This window comes from Rhinolophus ferrumequinum, chromosome 16 (genome assembly GCF_004115265.2).
Source record: "Rhinolophus ferrumequinum isolate MPI-CBG mRhiFer1 chromosome 16, mRhiFer1_v1.p, whole genome shotgun sequence".
Taxonomy (NCBI): Eukaryota; Metazoa; Chordata; class Mammalia; order Chiroptera; family Rhinolophidae; genus Rhinolophus; species Rhinolophus ferrumequinum.
This window is the reverse complement of record NC_046299.1, coordinates 16,699,195-16,707,135: the sequence shown is the minus strand read 5'-3', so window position 1 is coordinate 16,707,135 and position 7,941 is coordinate 16,699,195. Positions and strand designations below refer to the sequence as shown.

Below are 7,941 nucleotides of genomic sequence, written 5' to 3'. Positions count from 1 at the left end.
ATAATTTTAAAAATAATCTCACTGTTTGTGAACTTTTCTAACTCTGACTCAAAATCTAGATGCAACAAAAAAGATTGATGAATTCTCTACCTAAAAATTAAGCATTAATATGGCAAAAAATATAATAAGCAAAATTAAAAGAAAAATAATAAACTAGGTGGAAATATTTGCCTCCTGTATCATCTATTTCCCTAATAGATGAAGAGGACTTAAAATTTGCCCAATATAAAAACGTACAAAAGAGAGTTTATTAAAAGTATATTCAAGGGGTCAGCCCGGTGACTCAGCAAATACGTGCACTATGTGGAAATTTTAACATAGTCTGTTAGGGAGTTGTTTACTGAATATTGTGACGGAGCTCCATGCTCCTAACTCTGAAGGCTGCTGGTTCAAGTCCCACATGGGCCAGTGGGCTCTCAATCACAAGGTTGCCGGTTCAACTCCTCGAGTCCCGCAAGACATGGGGGGCTCCGCCCCCTACAACTAAGATTGAATTCAGCACCTTGAGCTGAGCTGCCACTGAACTCCCAGATGGCTCAGTTGGTTGGAGTGCGTCCTCTCAACCACAAGGCTGCCAGTTCGATTCCTGCAAGGGATGGTGGGCTGCGCCCCCTGCAACTAGCAATGGCAACTGGACCTGGAGCTGAGCTGCACCCTCCACAACTAAGACTGAAAGGACAACAACTTGACTTGGAAAAAAGTCCTGAAGTACACACTGTTCCCCAATAAAGTCCTGTTCCCCTTCCTTAATAAAGTCTTTTTTTTTTTTAAAGTATATACAAGAGTCCTTAAATACATTTCGTGAAAGAAAGAAGGGGAAAGAAGTATATCACCCACACACAAACACTCAAGAGAAAGGGGGAGAGGGAGGGAAGAAAAGGGGGGAGACAGAGAGAGAGAAGAGGAGGAGAAAGAGAGAAGGGAAAGAGAAGAAAGTGAGAGACAAACAAAAACAGAGGGCATGCTCTTTCTTTACAAAAGAAATCAACTAATAAATGTAGGAGGATTGATTCAGTTAGAAAACCTTCCTTTATAATTGATCCTGGCAAGGATCATCAATGGATGCCAAAACTGTTGAGCGAATGACTATTGATGAATAGGGCACTTAAATAGTCTCAGCATCAGTCCAAAGATGATTTCTAATTACCAAGGAAAGAGATGAGATCTGCTTTAAGCAAGTGAGACAACTTAGCACCATCAGCAGTGGAACAAATCCGCATAATGGGCCTCCTCATGGGAGGAATGGAAAATATACATCACCTACGTAGTCTTCTTCCTAAATTTTTTTCACCTGAATCTAGTAATGAGAAAATGATAAGGCAAATACCGAATATAGAATGTGAATTCTATACATCAATTTACCTGGACTCTTCAAAAATATCAATGTTGTAAGTGACAAAAAACAGTGTGGAAACTATTCTAGGATACAGCAGACTAAAGAGAAAAACAAATTTAAAGCATACAATTTGGATCTTAGATTTAAACAAAAAAGCAAATATAAAGGACATTATTGAGGCAATTAGGAAGATTTGCATGAACAGAAAATTACACATTATTATATCAATGTTAAATTTCTTGGGTATGATATTGTGGTCATAGAAGAGAGTATCTTTGTTCTTTGGGACTACTTGCTATTTAGGGGTGAACTATCATGGTGTCTACCACTTATTTTCAACTAGTTCGGCAAAAACAAAACAATTAGATAGTTATCTGAATCCTTGAAGCTTATTGTGAAACACACATTTAAAAAACTGTTGCTTTTATACTTACCTGGCAGGGGAGATACCATGATCACGAAGGTGGTTTTCCCAGGGCGAGGCTTATCCATTGCACTCCGGATGTGCTGACCCCTGCGATTTCCCCAAATGTGGGAAACTCGACTGCATAATTTGTGGTAGTGGGGGACTATGTTCGCGCTCTCCCCTATGTTAGAAACAAACAAACAAACAAACAAACAAACAAACAAAAACTGTTGCTTTAGTAATGATGTTCATAACACACCCGAAAAAGCCTAAATCATAATTGTTAGCAGTGGGGAGGTTGTAGGAACACTCAATTATCATAAAAATCACCCTTCATGAAGTAGTTCTTCAGGCAATGAACACCCAGCAATGGAGAAGTTGTAATTTGTCCAAGGTTATGAACAGAAGGAAAAGCCTAGAACATGAAGAAAGAATACAGTCATTATCTATGCCTTAGACTATGTGAGATTTCTTTTTTCTTTTTGTTTCTTTTACTTTTTAGGAAACTTTTCATTAAAGTATAACATAGGTGCAGAAAGAGACACAAATAATAAATGTATAGTTTGTTGCATTTCTGCAGTGACTACATCCATGAAACCAGCATCTAGATCAAGAAAAAGAATAATCCAACAGCTCAGAAGCCTCTGAAGGCTAAGATTTAAAGGTTAGCTTGAGGATCACGGAATGGATGCTTTCCCCCACTGGTTACTTGGCATATTTAATTTTTTCAGCAAACATTTTTTGAATACCTTCCTCTTTGTGAGATACCCTGAAAAGCATACTGCCTTCTACACCATCACGTCCTTCATGTACCTATCTATGCTCCTGCCATACCAGAGGCTGTTTGTGTGTTAACATCTTTCTTGGTTGAGAATAGACATTTGTTGGGCATTCACTGTCTGGCATCCACTCGTTTCTGGCACACTTAGATTTTCCACTAGGGGAATCACAGATTCTCCAATTTTCAATATGCATGCTTCAGGTGGAGTTGGTGTCACATCTGGCACCAGAGGTGAGGATGTGACTCTGGTTCAGCCAATGAGATGATCACATTTTCTGGCCATAGATTGGTACCTGGCCCAGTCAGAGCCAAAGAAATGTAATAAGGATTTTGTGAGGACGACTGGGAGAGGCACACTCACTTTTCTATGAGACTTGAACCTGGGAGGACGTAGACATGGAAATGCTGAGAGCCATTGTGCCAGTTCCAAAGGGTCACGCCAGCTTCAGAATTTCCATGGGATTGGCTAAAGTCTCCACTGAGACTTTTTCGTGGCCCAACTTCTCTTTCTGCCCAACCCTGCTTCCTTTCCTTTCCCTTCCTTTCCCTTCCCTTCCCTGCCCTTCCCCACGTTTTGATCCCAGAAGTAGCCTCTAATAAACCCCAGCTCTGTCTCAGACTCTGCTTCCCGGGGAACCTACCCGGGAGGCATGGTGCTAAGCACTTACAGAAATTATTCATTTCACAGATGAATTCTGAAGACATACTATGTGCCAAACACACAGCATTGTGACTTTCACAACAACCAATGAACCTCATTCAACAGGTGAAGAAATGAAAGCACACAGTAGTTAGATAACTGCCCAGGGTCACACAGCTATTAAGCAATAGCTAGGATTCGAACTCAAGTCTGTCTGATTTTAATGATACTGCTACAAACCAACCAATGGCAGAACTAAAAACCACTCCAGATTTCCAGCCTGGCCAGAGTTCTAGTGTGAAAGGAGGCGTACCTGGAGGCTAGAACTGGGGGAGGCTGTGGAGGTTTGTGGACGTCAGAGTCCTTCCTCCTTGGACCACAGATCCTTGCCTCACGTTCCTCCCCCGCCTCCTATTCTCACTTGGTCCAAATATCTTGCCTTCCTTGGTACTAGCTCTGGCATTGGAATTGAGCTCCAGTGCTTATGGGGTGGGGGACATGGTGAGGACCCCCTCTGGCTGTGCATTCTTCACCTGGCTTCCTGGGCTCTCAGATCCAGGAACAAAATCCTTTAACTTCCCTTCTCTCCCCCAACCCCTTCTTCCCCGTATTACTTTCCTGGGGCTGCCGGTAAGAAAGTACCATGAACTAGGAGGCTTCAAACAAGAGAAAGTTATTCTCTCTCAGTCTGGGGCCAGAAGTCAGAAACCCAGGTGTTGGCAGGGCTGCCTGAGACTCTGGGTAGAAGCTTTCCTTACCTCTGTTCCTTGACTGGCACCTGCATCATGCCCATCTGCCTCTGTCATCACATAGTGTTCTCCCTGCGTAACCGACAGCTACAGTTGCCTCTTCTTGTAAGACGCCAGTGATGATGGTTTAGGGTCCCACCCTACTGACTGTAAAAACTCGATTACATCGGCAAAAACCCTATTTCCTAATGAGGTCACACTTAAAGGTGCCTGGGTTTGGACGTCAGTAGATCTTTTGGGGGACACAATCCAACCTATACCACTCCCTTAGACATTTTAGACGTGCTGATGTACTCTTCCCTGGGGAGAGGGGAGGAGAGTGAAGCAGGCCTATGTTTACAGGCCGTATCCCTCCTCAATCCTAACTGGCCTTCTTTGGGACTGTTTAAACCACCAGAAGTCCAGTTCCTCAGGGAAACATTCCAAGGAGTGGGAACAAGCCCCTAACAACGCCCCCAGCAATCCCTCATCCCCAGCAAATTCTCCACCTCCAAAAACCAACCCAAACTGCACCTTTCACCCCTCACCCCCTATACTCTCTTGGGCATCCTGCTCTCATGGACTCAGAGTTTTCTGAGCTGCCTTGTGTGATGCAGGTCGTGATTCCAGACACTTGACTCTGGGCCAGCCTTGTGCGCAGCCTCACAACAGGAAGGAAAGATTTGTTATCCTCATCCCGTGGATGAGGAAACTGAGGGCAGGGAGCTTATGAAGCAATCCCAAGGTCACTAGGCTGGCAAGGGTGGAACCAGGCTCCAAACTCAGCTCTGGGAGTCCTACCCACAGTGTGTTCTTCTGACTGTACCCCCTTTTCCCTGTTTGCCGTCCAGATGGTTCTTACAATTATTTCCTTTCACTCTGGGGCTTTTAGGAGCAGAAGGTAACTGACATCCTGACTCAGGGCACCCCTCCCTCTTTCAAGAGAAGATTGTGTATTGTGATTACTGATTGTCCAGTAGGAAGTCCAGTAATCATAACATTAAAAACAGCTAATGACAGCTTGCTGAGCCCCAATCGTATGTCATATGACACTGGCCTAAGAAGTATAAATGAAAAAAAAAATTCAGCTTTACTGAGGTATAATTGACATATAAAATTGTAAGATACTTAAAGTGTACATGGTGGTGATTTGACATGTACATACATTGTGAAAGGATTCCCCTATCTAGTGAATTAACACGTCCATCACCGCCCATATTTACCTTTGTGTGTGTGTGTGTGTGTGTGTGTGTGTGTGTGGAAGGGACCAAAAGTTTTGCCTTTTGGAATATTGACTTTTAACTGTTTATTAAGAAACAAAAGACTCATAAAGAACCTGTGACCCACCCCCCTTTCTTGCCCAAGAGATTCAGACAGAAAAATCTGCTTCAGGAAGGCATCCTTAGGATGGTCCGCCTTAGCCTAACTTGAATGAAGTATGGGAACTAGGAGCGCTTCAGGCTGAGGCCTGTTAGCTAGATATCCACTACGTTCCAGTGTTTCTGAGTTGCCTCGAGAGAATTTGTCTGCCATGCATGGTCCACTCATCCTCAACTCCCTGTAGGTGCCCATTCTCATTTCTGAAATCTAGTACCCCATCCCCCCTTTCCTCCCTTGTCCAAAAGGTCACATTTACCTAGTGTTGCCTCACTGTCTTTGGAATTTTCATGCATATGTGAATTTCCCACGTGCAAGGATTAAAAATTTGACTTTCCCCTGTCAATGTGTCTCTGTGAATTTGATTATTAGCCCAGCTAGAAGAACTTGGAAGGTAGGAGGAAAAGTATTATTTTTTTAGCCCCCACAGTGAGAACGTTAAAGTTCTACTCTCAGCAGATTTCAATTATACGATACAGTATTATCAACTATAGTCACTATGTTTTACATTAGATCCCCAATCCTATTTATCTTACATTTGAAAGTTTATATCCTTTTACCAAGCTCCTAAACACTTTACATTTAATCTCGACAACAACCTTATCATGTGGCCACCATTATTCCCATTTTTCAGATGGGAACACTGAGGCTCAGAGAGGTAAATAACTTGCCCGAAGTTATGAAGCTAACAGGTCATGGGGCTGGGTTTCTAATGCAGCTATTCTGACTCCAGAGACTATGCTGAAAGGGGGGTAGGCAGGGTCTCTTGCAAGGGGTGGCCCTGGATGACCAAAGGTGCTGCTGTATCAGGGAGTGGCACCAGTCTACCCGCTCCAGGCCAGCTGCATGGGTGCTCACTCAGTGAGGTCAGCACATCACAGGCTTTGACTGTTCCTGGCGTCACGCTGGCATGCAAAAGCCTCCGGTGTTGCCTTCCATAATGGTCACCTGATCCCCAAGCTGGTGGGCAAATTGCCTGAGACGTTTATTCCTGACGAACAACTGGCCTGACAGACAGACAGCCCGGGTGATAAAAGAAGACAGAGGAGGTGGCTGGGGGGAGGGTCCGGATAAAAGAATCCTCTGCCTCTGAGAAGGCTGTTTTGCTTGGCTGTGGCCCCAAGTCCCACTACTGGCTTCTGAATGACGGTGGCATTCCCCAGGGATTAAGCATGCAGTGTGGAGGCTGGGTCTCCATGGGGTTGCCGAGCCCCGTGGAACTTAAATCATGCAATTAGCCACCAGCTAACATTTCTCCCACATTCATTTCATACCTCCATGATTTCCCATCCCCCCTCCCCAAAAATTCAGCTGCAATGTGTTTTATAACACCCCTGATGGTACCCTGCTGCTTTGCTTTCTCTTGGAAATAGCAAAGGAGATAAAGCCATTCTGTGGATCCTTCAAAGCACAGCTCAAAATTCTTTGCCAGGAAGCCATGCCAGGTAACCCTGCTCTACTCGACTCTGAAACCCTGGGACTCTGAACTCAATCCACAGTTGCTGGTTTGTCGCCAAGTACTGAACAAGTGGAAGAAGGACAGAGCTCAGGCCACCTGGGCTTGGGACAGTGATGCTTTTAGGAGGCAAAGATGCTTATGTCACTTCTGGTGTGGGATAACTGCTTTTCTGTTCGGGGATATTGAATATACCTAGTGATCCAGAACCCAGATTTTCTGACTTCCAGTCAACTGCACTACTTTGATTATACAGTACAATACCTGTGTGGCTCATTAGAGGTCAAAGGACCCGGCTGATAAATCCAAGACCAGAGAGATGGAGGCTAAGCGTGTCCCTGCAGCCAATGAGGGATGAGTTGTTAGGCAGAAAAGAACCTCATGGGTCATGTCCTCACTTTTCCTCAGCTAAAGTTCCCTGACTGTCTCCTTCAAATTCAAATGTGCATCCAGTTCCATGAGTAACCACCTTATTTTTAAACAGCATCTTTCAGCCACTCTCTCTTCTGGGTTTTCAGAGAGGCAACACTTTGTGAAGCCAACACAGGACTTTATTGTATGATTGTTTTGAAACATCTACAGGGGTTCCATGCAGTTCAAGTAAAAGATTGTGCTGTAGCTCTGAGAGGGGCCAGCATATAAATCAAGCTCACCTCAAGGGGAGGGAAGAGAGAAGTCAGGTCATATGGAGAGCTAGGAAACCAAAGGGTGAGATAGATATGCTGGAGGCAGCAGAGAGGGTCAAAACAGCCAGGAGTTAGCAGAGAAGTTTCTGATCTCAAAAGCCCCGTGACTCCAATAAACACCACATGGAGTAGTTAAAAAGCTCCACTCTAATTGTAATCAAGACTGGGTTACAGCCACAGCTATTCCACTTAGTAACTGGCCAGATGGCTGAACATCTGTGAGCCCTAGTTTCCTTTTCTGTAAAATGGGCATAAAATAGTGGTTGTGAGGATTAAATAAGAAACACTATGTACTCAAGACAGTCTAGCACAGAGTAACTCTCAAGAAATGGTAACTGTATTTATTAACACCCAGATAACAGTTAATATGTTACAGCTAACGACAGGCTACTTAATATTTATCCAAAATTGTCAAACCTGTAGATTGTAACTGTAATCAACATGACTGCTGGCAAATTAATGAATTAATTACTTAACTGTCTTTGTTGGAGTTGTTAGGATATCAAAAGGGTACTCTGGACAATATATGTA

At 43.8% G+C, this 7,941-nt stretch overlaps 1 non-coding gene across 1 annotated transcript; it reads left to right on the top strand.

Annotated features, from left to right (window-relative positions):
• The first annotated feature begins 1,762 nt into the window (after positions 1-1,762).
• LOC117036478 (U1 spliceosomal RNA) lies at positions 1,763-1,926 on the top strand. Its single transcript, XR_004425377.1, has one exon. It is a non-coding gene; the product is annotated as a U1 spliceosomal RNA (small nuclear RNA).
• Positions 1,927-7,941: the final 6,015 nt, after the last annotated feature.